Source organism: Rattus norvegicus, chromosome 10 (assembly GCF_021556685.1).
Source record: "Rattus norvegicus strain SHRSP/BbbUtx chromosome 10, alternate assembly SHRSP_T2T, whole genome shotgun sequence".
NCBI lineage: Eukaryota > Metazoa > Chordata > Mammalia > Rodentia > Muridae > Rattus > Rattus norvegicus.
Genome location: NC_141543.1, coordinates 105063608 through 105080532, shown reverse-complemented (window position 1 = coordinate 105080532; position 16925 = coordinate 105063608).

The following is a 16925-nucleotide window of genomic DNA, read 5'->3' as shown; positions in this document are numbered from 1 at the left end:
GAAAAAACAAGGCTGGAACAAATCGTACTATGACCCGCATGTTCAGGTGGACCCGCATTGGGCTCTGGGCTCCCTGTCAAGACAGAGGGAAATCTATTTATCGATTCTCGGAGTCAGGAGATGGATGGACGCAGGGCAGTTTAGTGTTTTGTTTTGTTTTTTCTTGATTCTGAAGTCTAAAATGAATTTTGTTTCGCTTTGATTTCATTTTTTCTTTTTCTTTTTTTTTTTTTTTTTTTTTTTTTGTTGTTGTTGTTGTTCTTTTTTTCGGAGCTGGGGACCGAACCCAGGGTCTTGCGCTTCCTAGGCAAGCGCTCTACCACTGAGCTAAATCCCCAACCCTTGATTTCATTTTTTAAGAGCAGCGAGTTTAGCTAACCGCTCTGTGCTCCCAGTGGGTCACGCACTTCCAACCACCCATCCAGGAACTCTTTGGATTCACAAATGAAATGTGTGCACATGCACGCGCACACACACACACACACACACACACACACACACACACACACACACACTAGCTTATTTTTGAAATGCCTTGACTAGCTCAAAGACTAGGCAGTTCTTTTTTTTTTTAATTTATTTATTATTATATGTAAGTTCACTGTAGCTGTCTTCAGACACACCAGAAGAGGGCATCGGATCCCATTACTGCACGGAGCCATATTGGATTTGGGCCTAGCCGCTTTTTGACTGCATGGTTCAAAGTGACTCTGGGCTGTTTGGTCACAGAGACTCACCCCGAAGATGACTGCCATAAATCTTAAGATTGTTGGATAAAGCCTCTCCCATGAATTTACGGCACAGGAGTATAACATTCAAGGGATGCCTCAGCTCGAGCAGATACCAGTTATCTCCTCAGTCAACACCCAGTGTCTCCACCACCTGACCTCATCGCCTGACTTCTTTGCCTCCAGCTATCACTGCCTATACCCTCATCTCCCCCTCCTTCATATTTCACAAAGGTCACTCCCCCTACCTGAAAGCCTTAAAAGCTGCAATGTTCATCCCAATAAACGAGACCTTGACAACAGAACTTTTGCTTGGTCTCCTTCTTCTCTTCACCCCCATTTTGGCCCACAGGTAGAAAGCCTCTTCGGGACCCTGAATAACTGGGTCCCCGCTGGCGGGGACAAGTGGCGCCCGAACACAGGGACCCCGAAGCAAGGCCGACTACAGGACGATGGAGATAAGAGAGCTGCAGCGGGAATCGAGGACTCTTCAGGCCGCATCGCTCGTGCGTTGCTGGAGAGGGAGGTAAGGACCGGTCGAATAATTGTCGTCTAATTGCCATGGGGAAGGTATGGATTTAGGAGGCTTGTTTCATAGGAGAGATCAAGCGCTCACTCAGGGAGAGAGGATTAAGAGTTAAGAAAAAGGATTTAATCAAGTTTTTTTGTTTTATTGATGAAAGGTGTCCCTGGTTAATTTTAAGCAGTGTGGGGCTAGCTTAAGTAAAACTTGTAATAAAAAAGGGACAAGGTAATGGTAAAGTGTTTTTGCATATGCGTTCTTTTAGAGTTATATTTTAGTCTTTGGATCCTGACTAGAGATAGTTTACACCCTAGACATGAGAGAGAATGGGTTTGGGAAAAACAGTCCTCCCGGACTCTCCACGGATGCTTTGGAGAAAGAGAAAAACCTTTTCAGAGCTCTCTTAGGAATAGAGGGAAAGCAGGAGACGTCCTGCCTCTCTGCTGGCTCCTATTGGAGAAATGCTTATTTCTAGTTCTGGGTTCCATAGGTAGGATATGTGGGTCCCTATCGTGGGACACCATCTAGTTTTTTCCCTCTATGTCTATTGTGTGTCCTTGGTGCACCAAGCTATCCATGTCTGTCAGTTTATGTCTGTGGTCTTTGTTTCTCGTTGTTTAAATGTTTTATGTTTCGTGTTCAAAAGAAAAAAATGATAAAAACTTTATCTGCCAGTCGTTCACACCTTGACTTGGTTTTAACTCGTTTCAAGAAGGGAACAATGCATAAAAAACAGTTTCAATTGGCTTTTGGAGCCTACATCTGTAGCTAGAAGCCTAAGTCTGCTGGACAAGCTCCCCAGGGGCTGGCTAAATGTTTATACTAGCTGATCCTAAAGACACCAGGAGCTTCACAGCTTAAAAGGTGTAACATTGGTAACAGAAAGTTGGCTTAAAACTGTAATTGGGATATGAGCCAACCTAGGGAAACAGGTCCAAATTGAGGTAATATTTTTATGGAATTCTTATTCTAAAAACCAGGCTTCTAAAAGATTTTAGGGCAATGTCTCTTTGTTGAGGTATTGGAGACCGCACCATCGTGCGTTCACATGTAGGAATTGGCAGTCATAGCCAAAGTTGTGGTTTGCCCTAAAGTTACTGTATTTTGATGCTAATTCCACTGCCCCAAGAACAGCTGCCTAGTCACATACTCAGAACTCAGGTGACTTTCCAAAGTTGTGGCTGTGCTCTGGTGTTACAAAGAGATCTTAAAGATTGTGATTAAAGACTGTCAGTGTTACATTGACTAACTCAAACTTATTTATAATTAAGAAAAAAATCAAACAGGTAGAGATTTGTTACAGGATTTAAAAAGGATTGATGAGGTTTTAAAACTTGTGAGAGCATTACAGCTTGTTTGCTTATCCAACTGCCATTTCAAGATAGATTTAGAGGATTGTTTTTATGCAGTTTGTTTACATCCTGGCGATTGTGAGTTTTTATTTTGTGAGCTTGCTTATAATTTTAGAGAGCCCATGAAGTGATATCATTAAAAATTTTTTACAAAAGAGTGGCTACTAGCCTTATATTATGTAATTTTGTTGCTTCTTCAATGTAAGAAGTTAGAACTTTGAATCTTTCAGTGTATATGGACATTTTTACTACAAACCTTTGCTCTCAAAATGAGCTTTAACATTTGGGGAGTAACTATTGCTCCAGAGAAGATTCAATATTCATTTTTAATATTTAAAACTAATTTTAAGCTTCTAAGGATATGTTAATTGCCAAAGTACCTCACCTTACCAGAGGACTTAACTTTGTTATCCTCATTGGAGATAAAGCTTTTGTCATTAGTACAAAATTGTAGGCTAGAGTCATGGAAGTATTTTAAAAAGAAACCTGGTGAAACATACCTTATTCCAAACAGCAATCAAATTGGTTATTACAAAATACTGATATTTGGCCTATTACATATACAAATTTTTCAGGCAAAATTGATAATTTTACTCTTTACATGTTTTTGTATTTCCTGTATATTTGTGCATACAACCCATAGGAAATGCGCTTACTGTATTTATAGGTGGTTCATCTAATGAAAAGGCTACATGTATGATTGGATCACTTGTTTATTCTCTTGAGTTTCTGCTGCTTCAGCACAGATTATTAAATTCCTGGCTTTAGCCACTGTTTTTATAATGTTAAAAAAAAAAAACAAGCTTTCAATTCATATACTGATAGCCAATGTGCTGCTTGTGGTTTACAATTGATTTCAATTACTTAATGCTTTATTAAAGGCAGGTTTTCTACATAAAATCAGTGAGTGATTTCAGTGTGACTGTCTGACAACTCACTGTCCTTTCAGTGCTCTGGCTCAGACAACTAAACAAAACCATAGACCCAGCTCTTTGAAAATGGTAATGGAGTTGATAACACACCCTCTTGAAAAGAGGAAGACTCCATTTGCTTACTTTCAACTCCCAGCCTCACCCTACCGGCTCAGGGATTTCTAGTGTGACTAAATCTGGACAATATTTATAGGATTTGGCATCTCTAATTAATGCTTATGTTTAGGTAAATAAAGCTGGTGAGGGGCTGGAGAGATGGCTCAGTGGTTAAAAGCACTAAGTACTGTTCCTTTATAGGCCATTTAAGAACTCAAACTGGATTGCCTAGACCCCTTAACAAGGGAGGACAATGATACCAGACAGATTATAGGCCTTACATAGGAACAATTAGTCAAAAAATCTCATTCTTTATATATCCAAAACAATAATGCTGGAGACAATAATTTGGTATAAAAGTCAATTTATAAATACAAGTGCTCAGTGTCCTCAATTTAATCCTTAAGGACTTATCTTAATAAATAATATTTTAACAATATTTTAATAAATAAAAAAGGGGAGTTATCCCTGTATGCTAAAATATGCTCCTTTTATTTCAATTTTAAAATTTGGATGCCAAGGAACACTCTGAGTTTATGGCACCCTACAACTAGGCATACTTCTGCCAAGGTGAAATAGAAAGATCCACATATTGGCATGATCCTGTTCAGATATTTTATATGGGGAAGAGGGAATCTTTGTGTTTTTTCTACAGGATGCTACAGGAGTGTGCCAGCTGCCCGAGTGTCTGGTGAGACATGCTGATCCTGGGAGCATGAAGATTCAGCTCTCCTGGTTCGGGTCCCTGGAGTCATTCCTGTGTCCTTGGAGGAATATGGAGGATTCCCACTCATCTTTTGTCATCACAGAAATTCTGGCGTTGCTGCAGTCATTGTGTCCCGTCCCACCACGGCCTGCGCTCCGACCCTCTGTGCACTGTTGCTTGGTGGAAGCTGCTGTGGACTGGGGAACTCTGCCCTGGTTTTGCAGATCTCAGACATGGTCCCATTGCCTGCTGGTTGTTCCAGAGAAGAATGGCTGATCCTGAACTGTCCTGGGAAAGACCTTGTTATTTTCGCTGCTATTGTAGCAGCCATTTACCTCTGCAGCCATTGTGTCTGCAGTGTCTGGAGCTACCCTCCCCCAATCTATTGTTAAGCAAGCACAGTGGGTGAACTTTCTGGAGTAGTTGCTAACAATTGGGAATTCTAAATTTTATTACAGGAGAGGCTTGACTAGGTCCTTGGTGGTATGGCCATAGCAGCTGAGGAGAACCAGATGAGGTGCCCACTACTTATCGGGAGAGGCTCAATTTCCACAATCTCTTATATTAATGCCATCTGGCTCCTGCTCCTTCGCCCCTGGGCTCAAGTAAGAGGAATGAGAAGATGATCCAATGTAGCTTTCCTCAGTGACGGGCAACTTCCTCTGACCCTTGACCAATCTAGACATGGAGCCTTGAGGGCGACAAGGTGGTCCTATGACAGAGAGGCTGGGGTTTGAGAGGTCGATCCTAAGACAGAGGTGGCTACACCCCGTTTAAACGTGCGGGCCGGTCAAATGCTCCTCTGCCCAGTTTCTCCCCCAATAACACACACGTATAGCCCAGAACGGTGTGTTACAGCATAAGTTCATTCCTAGCCATTGGGGTGCAGTCCTAACTGCAAGAGTGGCTTGCCATGGCCGAGCTGGGCACTCTGTGAGGCATGTCTGATCTCTCTCAGACCACTACTTCCACCTAATGGTTTTGTTTTTTTTTTTTTTTTTTTTTAAAGAAAAATGGGGGAGATGCACGGAGCCATATTGGATTTGGGCCTAGCCGCTTTTTGACTGCATGGTTCAAAGTGACTCTGGGCTGTTTGGTCACAGAGACTCACCCCGAAGATGACTGCCATAAATCTTAAGATTGTTGGATAAAGCCTCTCCCATGAATTTACGGCACAGGAGTATAACATTCAAGGGATGCCTCAGCTCGAGCAGATACCAGTTATCTCCTCAGTCAACACCCAGTGTCTCCACCACCTGACCTCATCGCCTGACTTCTTTGCCTCCAGCTATCACTGCCTATACCCTCATCTCCCCCTCCTTCATATTTCACAAAGGTCACTCCCCCTACCTGAAAGCCTTAAAAGCTGCAATGTTCATCCCAATAAACGAGACCTTGACAACAGAACTTTTGCTTGGTCTCCTTCTTCTCTTCACCCCCATTTTGGCCCACAGGTAGAAAGCCTCTTCGGGACCCTGAATAACTGGGTCCCCGCTGGCGGGGACACATTACAGATGGTTGTGAGCCACCATGTGGTTGCTGGGAATTGAACTCAGGACCTCTGGAAGAGTAGCCGGTGCTCTTAACCACTGAGCCATCTCTCCAGCCCGACTAGGCAGTTCTAATCCTCTGCCCAGCTAGCATAGGTTTCCCTCCTGTACTTCTGACTCAACATTCTCTATATCTGTGCTCTATCTTTGCTGCCCTGTTCCTTCTAGGTGGCCCTCTAGTCTTTGCTGTCCAAGACGCTTCTGGGCAGCCCTTCCAGGGGCTGCATTCCTTGTCCTCTACATTTTGGATGATTCTCCTTCTGCGGGTCTAAGTCTGATCAGTCTCCCTCTGAAACATGATGATTCTCCTCTCCTCTCTCTCACATCCTAGCTTGCACAAATCTAAGGGTCCTGCCCCTCTCCCTTTGCCCCGCCATTGGCCACTGGCATCTTTATTGATCGATTAAAAACCAACTGGGGACAAGGACCTTCAGCGTTTGGACACGTGGATTCCAGATTAAATGAAAGCATTAGAACCAATCCCCAACACACTTGTTCTTGCAGAGGACCAGAGTTCAATTCCGAGCACCGACCTGGTGGCTCACAATCATATGGTCCCAGGGATCTGATGCCCTCTTCTGACTTCTGTGGTACAAGGCATACACATGGTGCGTGTTCACACATTCAGGCAAAATATTCATACATATAAAATAAGATAAGTCAAAGAAAAAAAAAAGGCTGGTATGATGCCCCACAGCTTTAATTCTAAGCACTTGGGAGGCAGATGCATGTAGATCTCGGTGAGTTTGAGGCCAGCCTGATCTACGTGGTGAGTGCCAGGCCAGACAGTGCTCTATAGTGAGACCCTGTCTCAAAAATAAAGTAATAGTCATAAAAGGATATGTATCCCAGCCCCCTTAGGAAGAGTCTCTCAGCCCAGCCCCACAGGACAGACGTCAGTACGTGAACTGCAAGCCATGCAGTTATTAGGCAACGGCACACCTGGCTGATGGCCTGAGTGTGGGTGCGGGTAGCAACGGTTATGGGAGGGGGAGATTGAGCAGGCCAGAGGCTGGGGGAATTAGAATCTGTTGTCAGCTTTTCATTACCATAACAAATGCCCAGGAGAATCACCTTTGAAAGAAGGTTCCAGGTTTGTGGTACAGACTGCTTACTTCCTGTCCTGGAGAGGAAGGAGGAGAGGATGGACCCTGGGCAGGGTATGAGGATGGTACTGTCTATCAAGTGACATCCCCCCCCACCCCCAATGACCTAAAGACCTCCCACTAAGCCCTGCCTTTTAAAGGTCCCACCATCTTCCTTTAGTACTGTCCTAGGGACAAATCCTTTAACACATGCCTCTTTAGGACAAGGACTTTTCTCTTCGGCCTCTACCTGCCCTCAACAGTTGTTATCGTCACCAATTCTGCTTTCCATAGTTTCTGCTTTGGTTTTGGAGATAGACAGAGATGACTCTGTTCTTTGCCTTCCTCAGTGGGAAGAGCTGCCTCCTTTGTTGGGGGCTTTTCTTCCCTGACCTCACTGTGAGAAAGGGTTGGGAATTTTGCTTTTCTGAAGAATGGTTAGCTGGTTCCTGGTGACTTTAACACACCTGGCTGGTGAGATAGCTTGGGAGTGGGGGACACCTCCCATGTAAGAAAGACTTCAAAAAAAAATCTAATAAAAAAAAAATGGGGGTTGGGGATTTAGCTCAGTGGTAGAGTGCTTGCCTAGCAAGCACAAGGCCCTGGGTTCGGTCCCCAGCTCTGAAAAAAAAGAAAAAGAAAAAAAAAACATTAAAAAAAAAATGAGGGGCTGGGGATTTAGCTCAGTGGTAGAGCGCTTACCTAGGAAGTGCAAGGCCCTGGGTTCGGTCCCCAGCTCCGAAAAAAAGAACAAAAAAAAAAAAAATTAATTCACAGCCGGGTTGTGGTGGTTACACCTTTAATACTAGCACTCAGGGGCAGGCAGATCTCTTGAGTGTGAGGCCAACCTAGTTACAGAGTGAGTTCCAGGACAGCCAGGGCTACACAGAGAAACCCTGTCTCAAAATCTCAAAATAAACACACAACACACACACACACACACACACACACACACACACACACACACACACACACACACGAAGAAGAGGAAGAGGAAGAAGAAGAAATAATAATGTGTACCAGTCATCAGGCAAAGTGGCACATGCCTTTAATTCCAGGACTCCAGAGGCAGAGGCAAGTGGATCTTTGTGAGTTTGAGCCTGGCCTACACAGTGGGTTTCTTCTGAGAGAGAGAGAAAGAGAGAGAGAGAAAGAGAGAGAGAGAGAGAGAGAGAGAGAGAGAGACCACAGTAGAAGATGTTCCCTCCAAGCATCCTAGTTCTAACTATCTACTGGGATGGTCTTAGGGGATGGGGCCACCGGGAAATGACTAGGTTGAGATGATGTCAAGAGAACGGGGACCAGACAGGTTAAAAAGCTAAAAAGCAAAAGGGAACACAACAGCTCAATCTCTCTCTTTCGCAGGTTGGAACAACATGCCCTTGCAACCCCCAGTAGAGTTCCCTCCCTAGGATCTATCACTTCTTGATCTTGGATTTGCCAGAATTGTGTTGAAATGTCCAGTGGTTTACACCTGGAGACCCAGCTGTACAGAGACCCCAGAGGAGGTATCACAGGGTTAGTCCAGCCTGGACTCGCTACATTGCAAGATTCTATCCAAAACACAAAAGAGACAACAAAAACCAGAGCCTGGCCAGGCACGGTGGCCCAAGCCTTGGATCCCAGCACTCTTGAGGCTGAAGAAGGCTTACTGTAGGCAGGAGCCAGCCTGGGCTGCACAGTGAATTCCCTCTCTCAATAAAACTCAGCCACCAGCACTATTGGGATGTGGGTCAGTGGTACAGTGCTTATCTAGCGTGTGTAAGGCCCTGGATTAAATCCTCAGCACTGTCCCTCATGAAAAAAAAAAAAAAACCTGTGGTCAGCAGAGGAGGCTGACGTGGCGTTCGAGATCCCCCTTATCCATTCCTTCTGTGTGTATATGCATGATAGATGGATATGGCACTCGGGCGTGTCACGTGCGTGACGGTCAGAGGTCAGCTTTGTGGAGTCGGTTCTCTCCTTCCACCTTTCTGTGGGTTCCAGGGATTGAACTCAGGTGACCAGGCTTGCAGAGTGATCACCTTCACGCCCTGAGCCATCTTGCTGGATCCAGGTCATCATCATCATTATTATTTTAAGATTTATTTTGTGTATGGGTGTCTTACCTCCACGTCTGTCTGTCTGTCTGTGTGTGCCACATGCAAACAGGGTGTCAGATCCCAGGAACTGGAGTCACAGATAGGGAGAGTTGCTATGGCCATGCTAGGAACCACATCTGGGTCCTCTGCAAGAGTATCAAATGCTTCCTGGTACCCTTCTTCCTCACTAGTTTTAGACATAATCTCTTACTGAATCTGGCACTGTATGATTTGGCCAGGCTGGCCAGCCAGTGAGCCCCAGGGACATGCTTGTCTCTCCCTCCCCAAAGGTTTCCACACAGGTCCTGGGGATCTAAACTCAGGTCCTCAAGTTTGTATGACAAGCACTTTACCTCCTGAGGCAGGCCTATCCCTTCGCCTTTTCTGAAACAGGGTCTTGCAGGCACTAAGACACTACTGTGTTCAGTTTATTACGCGCTAGCTAGGGAGGGAACCCAGAGCTTCCTGCGTGCTGGTTGAGCACTCTTACCACCTGGGCATTATCCTGAGCTCCAAGATGTGTCGCTTTACAGAGCCCAGTCTGTTTTGTTACAGCAACCCAAGCTGACAGAGAGATCAGACAGCTGTCTACTCGTGCAGAGAAAATGCATCTGGACTGGGAAGTCCTCAGCCAAGAGCGGAATCCACTGCCTAGACAAGGAGCCAGAGCCGGGAAAGCTGTGGGCTTGAGGTTCTCCAAAGGGAGGCAAAGTCACAAGGGAGAGGAGGTCATGGGAGATGTGCCTACGCTCACTCCCTGTGCTGTTCTAAGTCTCATGCCCTGGCCCAAGGTCAGGGTGGTTTATTCAGGCAGGAAAGGAAGGTCCCCACCCGCCTCCTCTGTCACCTGCTACTGCCACCCACAACTACTGGGCTGTGCGCATAAAAATGGTCACAATGGCTTCCCTGTCAATAGTGGGGCCCGGAGGGTGTTTCCATCCGCGCTCAGTCTGTCTGCCTTCTATCCCGAGAATCATTTAGAGATAACAGCCCCGAGGGCAGGCAATGTCAATGAAAATGTTTTTCTTGGGTACACAGTGGACCTCAGAGGCAGATCGAATGGGTGACCTCGGACTCACAGTTGGTGAAGGATATCGTGGCTACCAGGTCTGGAGGAATCATTTCTTCTGGGTCAGAGGGTATGGATCCACCCCCAGCCCCCATGCCTCCCTGTTGCATAACCGTCCTGAGTCCTAGGTGGCCCTGCTATATCCTCTCCTGCCCATCTACTGGGTTACAAGTTTGCTCACGATTATGGTCTATGTTGGCATTTTACAGGTTTTAGAAGAGACGGTGTGCCCTAGGCCTGGAAGAAGAAACCTTCCTTTCTGGGATTGCCTTTTGGTTGCTGTGGGCTCCTGGTCCAGGGACTGTGGATGTCTTGGCTTTGGTCTTCTTTTCAGAGTGAGTTCAGGGTTTTGCAGGCACAGGGCTTTTTCTAAAAGGCACAAAAACGAGGTATCTGTCATGTGTGCCAAAAGCCCCACTTTCCTAATTTGGGATCTGGAGGTGCTTCCCAAACCTGGAGATCAGAAATGGCTTCTGAAGGGAAGTGCTCTATTATTGGGCTACATCCCTGGCCCTGAAATGGTGTGTGGTGCTGAGAATGGACCCAGGGCAGTGCCTATGTTGAGGACATAATCTATAACTAGACTTCCTTTTCTGACCTTCCAAGGCATGGGAAAGACTGCTTTTCTTCTCCAGGTTCAAATGGAGAACCTGTCTCTGGAGTTTTCAAGAACACAAAACCTAGCCAGGCATGCACATCTTTAATCATAGCACTTGTGAGGCAGAGGAGGCAGAGGCAGAGGCAGAGGCAGAGGCAGAGAGGCAGAGAGGCAGAGAGGCAGAGGCAGAGGCAGAGGCAGAGAGGCAGAGGCAGAGGCAGAGGCAGAGGCAGAGGCAGAGGCAGAGGCAGAGGCAGAGGCAGAGGCAGAGGCAGAGGCAGAGAGGCAGAGGCAGAGGCAGAGGCAGAGGCAGAGAGGCAGAGGCAGAGAGGCAGAGGCAGAGAGGCAGAGGCAGAGGCAGAGGCAGGAGAAGGAGCAGGAGCAGAAGCAGAAGCAGAAGCAGAAGCAGAAGCAGAAGTAGGGGGAGTCTTTGTGAGCTCAAAGGCAGCCTCAACTACACACTGAGTTCTAAGCCAGGCAGGGCTACTATCTACTGTGAAGGGAGACCTATCTCAAAAACCCAGAATTATAAAGTAAACTAAAAGAACATCAATCCTACGTTCCTTGGCTCATGACCCCGTTATCCACCTTTGCTCGAAGCTAGCAGGACAGCATCTTCAAATGTGTCTTTCTCTGCCTCCCAGGGTTCCTTGTTGTTGCCGGGTAACACACATACATAATGCCAACCCTTGAAGGCTGAGGAAGGAGGATGATTGGTCAGGGTTTTTATAGAGGCTGACTCAACAAGCAGTTCTTCATCAACTCTGCAAGGCCTCTTTTGCTATGTTTAGTGATGATTCTCAGTTTCTGGGGACCAGGACACAGGCCACCATTCTGCTGTCCACACCAGTAGGCAAGTGGCTCTGTCTTGTTCACTCTGAGTCGTCCAGAGGGAGAGGCTGTCAGGTTCTTTTTGTTTCAGAGACAAGAATCTTTTTCTTTTCTTTTCTTTTTTTTCGGAGCTGGGGACCGAACCCAGGGCCTTGCGCTTGCTAGGCAAGCGCTCTACCACTGAGCTAAATCCCCAACCCCAGAGACAAGAATCTTACACTGTGTAGCTCTGGCTGGTCCAGAACTTACTACGTAGACCAGGCTATTCTCAAGTTCACAGGGATTTGCCTCCAGAGTCCAGGATTAAAGGTGTGTGCCACCATTCCTGGTGACAAATACTTTTGAGTCTGTGAGTCAGTACATGAATGAGTGAGTGGATGTCCTCCCAGCGACCGAGTAGGCCAGAGGCCAGAAAAGGCAGCCAAAGGACTGTGAAGACCTGGAAAGAAAGCAGGTGACTCCCCAGCTAGTGCCATCTCCCACTCTGCCAACCAGCTTTTGGTTGATAGTGGGGTCTTTGGGTTCCCCTGAACTCCTGAAGTTCCTTTCTCTACAAAGTGTGGAGGACGGGCGTGTGAAGGATTCCCTCTGCACCCAAGGCGGTCTGTGGGAAGGCACTGCTCAGCCTTGAAGGCGCTCTGGGCTCAGAACTAAAGGATAGCGGGAAGTAAACTGAAAACCAGGTGGAGACTCCTGGTGGTAACAGTGCAGAAGGAAAATGGAGGGAATGGGCCTGCAGACCTGGGCTTACTTCTCGAGACTCCCGATGATTCTAACTTCTTGACTCTCAGGCCAAAACCCTAACGCTAGGTATTAGCAAAGGCCTGGTCACTGTCTTAGGCCTCGAGGGCCTTGTCTTACTTGTCTAGAGGAAGCAGGACCCTCTTCCTGAGGCCTAGGAGATGAGAGGGGACTGGCACTCGCGGGAGCAGGCCTGAGTTTTTAGGAAATCAGGTATAGATCCTGTCAGACTAAAAAGCACAGAGCTCTGCCTGCTGGGCCATTTGCCCAGTAGTCTAAGTAGCTACCATGCAATCAACAGCTGTCCCCACTAAGTGGCATCTCTAGGGTACACAGTTATGGAGGTAGCAGGGCGTACTGGGTCAACGTCTCTGGAACTGAGCAGGAGCAGCTGCTGCAGCAGCTGTGGGTCACCTCCCCAAACTACGGCTCTCAGACTACTGTGCTTGTCAAAGCTCGGAGTTTGGCAACTTTCAGGGTCTGAAACCACAGCAAACCCCACCCAAGGGCACATCTAACCAGGCAGGCCCTGCAGTAACAGAATAACAGAGGTGAACAGTCCAGAGGTTAGGGAACCTGGGTTCTTGTACACCAGGCCCCATTTAATCCCACTGTCATGCCTAGACAGCAGATAGATCTGTCCTCTCCTGGAAAGACAATTCCCATGAAACTGGCACTTGTGGGCCAGTGAGATGGCTCAGTGGGTAAAGGTGCTTGCGGCCAAGCCTGATGACCTGGGTTCGATCCCTGGAACTTACCTATTGTGGCGAAAAGGAGAGAACTGATTCCCACAAGTTGTCCTCTGATCTCCATGTGACACCTTGGTATGCACTCTCCGATGCACAAAAATAAACAAGTAAGTGTAATAAAAAAAAATAAAATAAAAACATGATTTAGGGGCTGGAGAGATGGCTCAGTGGTTAAGAGCACTGACTGCTCTTCCAGAGGTCCTGAGTTCAATTCCCAGCAACCACATGGTGGCTCACAACCATCTGTAATGGGATCTGATGCCCTCTTCTGGTGCGTCTGAAGACAGCTACAGTGTACTCATATATAATAAATAAAAAAATAATCTTAAAAAACAAACAAACAAACATGGTTTAGGACAGGTATGGTACACACCTTTAACCCCAGCACTCAGGGAGGCAGAGGCAGGTAGATCCCTGTGAGGTAGGGAACAGCCTGGTCTACAAAGCAAATTCCAGGCCAGCCAGGGATACGGAATGAGAACCTGTCTCAACAAACAAACAAATAAAACAAACAAAATAAAACAAAGCCCCCTGATATCTCTCTAACTTGTCCTCTGTCTCCGAGGTAGGTAGCGCTTATAGGTCCATATTACTGATGGGGAATCTGGGACGCAGAGAGAAGAGCAGAGAGGTGACGGTCTTGTGCCACAGGCGCCTTTCCATGAACTCAGGACTGACTAGAGTGTTTGGACGAGGCAGGTGCTGAGGACGAAAGTGGCACCGGCCCTGGGTGAGTTTGAGCTGTGCCCCAGCAAGGCTCGGGTGGGAAGGCTGCAAAGCCCTGGTGAGATAGAGGCAGGAAGTGCTGACCTCACCACACTCCATGGCCAGAGAATTCAAAGCTCTGGGCACTGACCCTTGCTTTTCAGAGGGGCCTTTATAAAAATGAAGGGAGGCAGTGTGGCGATGAGTCATGGAATTTGTAGCTGGAGTTGAACTACAGCGCCGTTATGATGGTGATTAAAAATCAATGCCACTGTGCTGTGACTTTGGTGTCTACTTTGCACCCATGAATTAATTAACAAAGGACAACACATGTGCTCAGGGCAAGCTCCAGGACGCAAAAGCCGGATCTAGAGTGATTCGGTGCAGAAGCTGGATCTACAGAGGGGGGGACATCCCTGGAGGGGGAAACCTATCCTCATTTCCAGAGCTTTGCTACAGCGGCTTGCTTTCTGTCTTTGTACAGTGGGGTGCTGGTAGACCCTGGGAACCATGACGTAGTCTAAACCAGTGGATGAGAAAAAGTTTCCCCTGGTCACAGGGGACATTTGTCATCAGTAACAGAGAATACAACTGGAGATTGACAGCTTGAGTCCCCAATGGGACCTCATGACCTGGGACTCAGGTAGCCCAGGCTGGCCTGGGATTCAAACTCTCTGTATAGCCAAAAATGATTTTGAACTTCTGGATCTTCCTGCTTTTACCCTTCTGGTGCTAGGACGACAGGCATGGGCCAGCACACCCAGTTCACCTGAAACTGGGGATTAAAACCAGCACCCAGTCCTGTTTTATTTAAGTGTATTTATTTTATGTATGAGTACACTATACTGTCTTCAGACACACCAGAAGAGGGCATTGGATCCCATTACAGATGGTTGTGAGCCACCATGTGGTTGCTGGGAATTGAACTCAGGACCTCTGGAAGAGCAGTCAGTGCCCTTAACCGCTGAGCCATCTCTCCGGCCCTCAGTTCTGTTTGTTTTTTAAGACAGGGACTCATGCTGCAGTCAAAGATGGCCTGGAACTCACTATGTAACCTAGATCTTAGCTACTTTTCTATTGCCGTTAACAGATACCATGACCAAGGCAACTTACAAAAGAAAGCATTTAATTTGGGGGTTCACAGTTCCAGAGGTTAGAGTTCATGACCATCATGGCGGGGAGCATGGTAGTAGACAGGCACTCGTGGTGGCATAGAAGATGAGCGCTTATATCTGATGTGTGTGTGTGTGTGTGTGTGTGTGTGTGTGTGTGTGTGTGTAGTATGGGCTTTTGAAACCTCAAAGCTCACTCCCAGTGACATACTCCTCCAACAAGGGCACACCTGATCTTTCCCAAACAGTTTCACCAAACTGAGGAAGGGGATCAGTTATCCAAATATATGAGCAGCATATGGGGACCACTCCCATTCAAACCACCACACACAATCATGGCCATTCTCCTGCCTCAGCTTCCTTACTTCTCGGCTTTGTATGCTGAAGTTGTTAAGGCCAAAGGTGCAAAGTCCAGGCCATGCCTGCAGTTCTTAGCTTCCTGGCGCAGTTGGACGGCTCCAGTCTCCACCTCCTGTCTTCCAGCGACTTTTCAGGATCCGGCGTGTCTCAAACCTCTCTCCTCCTTTTGCATTTTAGGGCAGACTCAAGATGCTCTCAACCCCCAACTCCTGCTGAGGCAGGATCTCAGGGCTAGCATTACAGATGTGTGACACCAAGCCTGGCTCCTCTCTGCTCACAAGGACATCCACTCACGGCCCTAATTCCAGGGTGATCATATCTTGAAACTCCTGACATCTGCAAAGTCTTTAATTCCAAATAAGGCCAAACCCACAGTTAAAGATGCTGAGCTGAGTAAAGGGGCAGTTTAGCCCACTACAGCAGGATTCTTTCCTGTACCACGCTAACCATTAGAAGACAAGGGGAAGGAGCCCATACTGTGGGTGATCTGTTTAAGCTCCACCCCCACAGCTACCTGGCAGCAGCCAAGTATGCTCCACCCCACAGTTGCCCGGCAACAGCCAGCTGTGCCTGACACTATAAAAGGGGCTCCTTGCCCCCTCCTCCTTCTCTTACTCTCTCTTACCCCTCTTGCTCTTTGTATTTCTCTGTTCTTGTCCTCATCCCCCTCTTCCAAGTGCCTATGGCCAGCCGCCTTTCCTCTCTTCTTCTACTCTTCTCTCATTAAACCTCTCCACGTGGAACCTTGGTGTTTGCGCGTCTTCTATCCGGGTACGGGCCGAGATTTAAACCCAAACACATACTCTGGCATTCAGGAGCATCTTCTGCGGATGAGGTACTAGAAGGACCCCTTGACCTAAGAGGAGGAGAAGGTTCTTGAACATTTTGGGGCCACTGGAGTTGTTTCAGAAAGGACCTCAGGCCACATCTCCAGGGCAGTTTTGTTTTGCTTTTTGAGATAAGGTTTCTGTTTAGCCCCGGCTGTTCTGGAACTTGCTCTGTAGACCAGGCTGGCCTCGAACTCAGAGCTCCACCTGCCTCTGCCTCCTGAGCACTGGGATTAAAGGTGGGAGCTACCACTGCCCAGCTCGACTGTTATTTTCATATTCCCTTTCCTGCCTTTTTTCTCAGCCCATCCTCCAGGGTCTCTGTCTTCTCTGGGGAGTCCTTGCAGGGTGGTCACCTTTGTGATTACGCCACACACACACACACACACACACACACACACACACACACACAAAACTTGCCCTCGCACACACACACAAATGCACACACACAACAGGCCTGGCAGCTTATGCCTTTTATACCAGTCCAGTCAGGCCACAGGGTCTCTATAGCCAGATTTACCTAGTGAGTTCGGGTTTGGTCAGGGCTAAGCAGAGAGGCCCTGTCTCAAAAAAAAAAAAAAAAAAAAAAAAAAAAAAAAAAAAAAAAAAAAAAAACAAAAAAAAAAAAACCACAAAACAACAAATCCAAGCCTCTGAAGTGGCCTAAGACTCCCCACCACCCTTCTCCTCCTGGCCTACCACGCACTGCACAACTGCACATCTTCTTTTTTTTTTTCCGGAGCTGAGGACCGAACCCAGGGCCTTGTGCTTGCTAGGCAAGCGCTCTACCACTGAGCTAAATCCCCAACACCACATCTTCTCAGAATGCAGTTTTTTCTGCCTCAGGTCTTGGTCTGGTCCCTCTTCTGGAACACCCCCC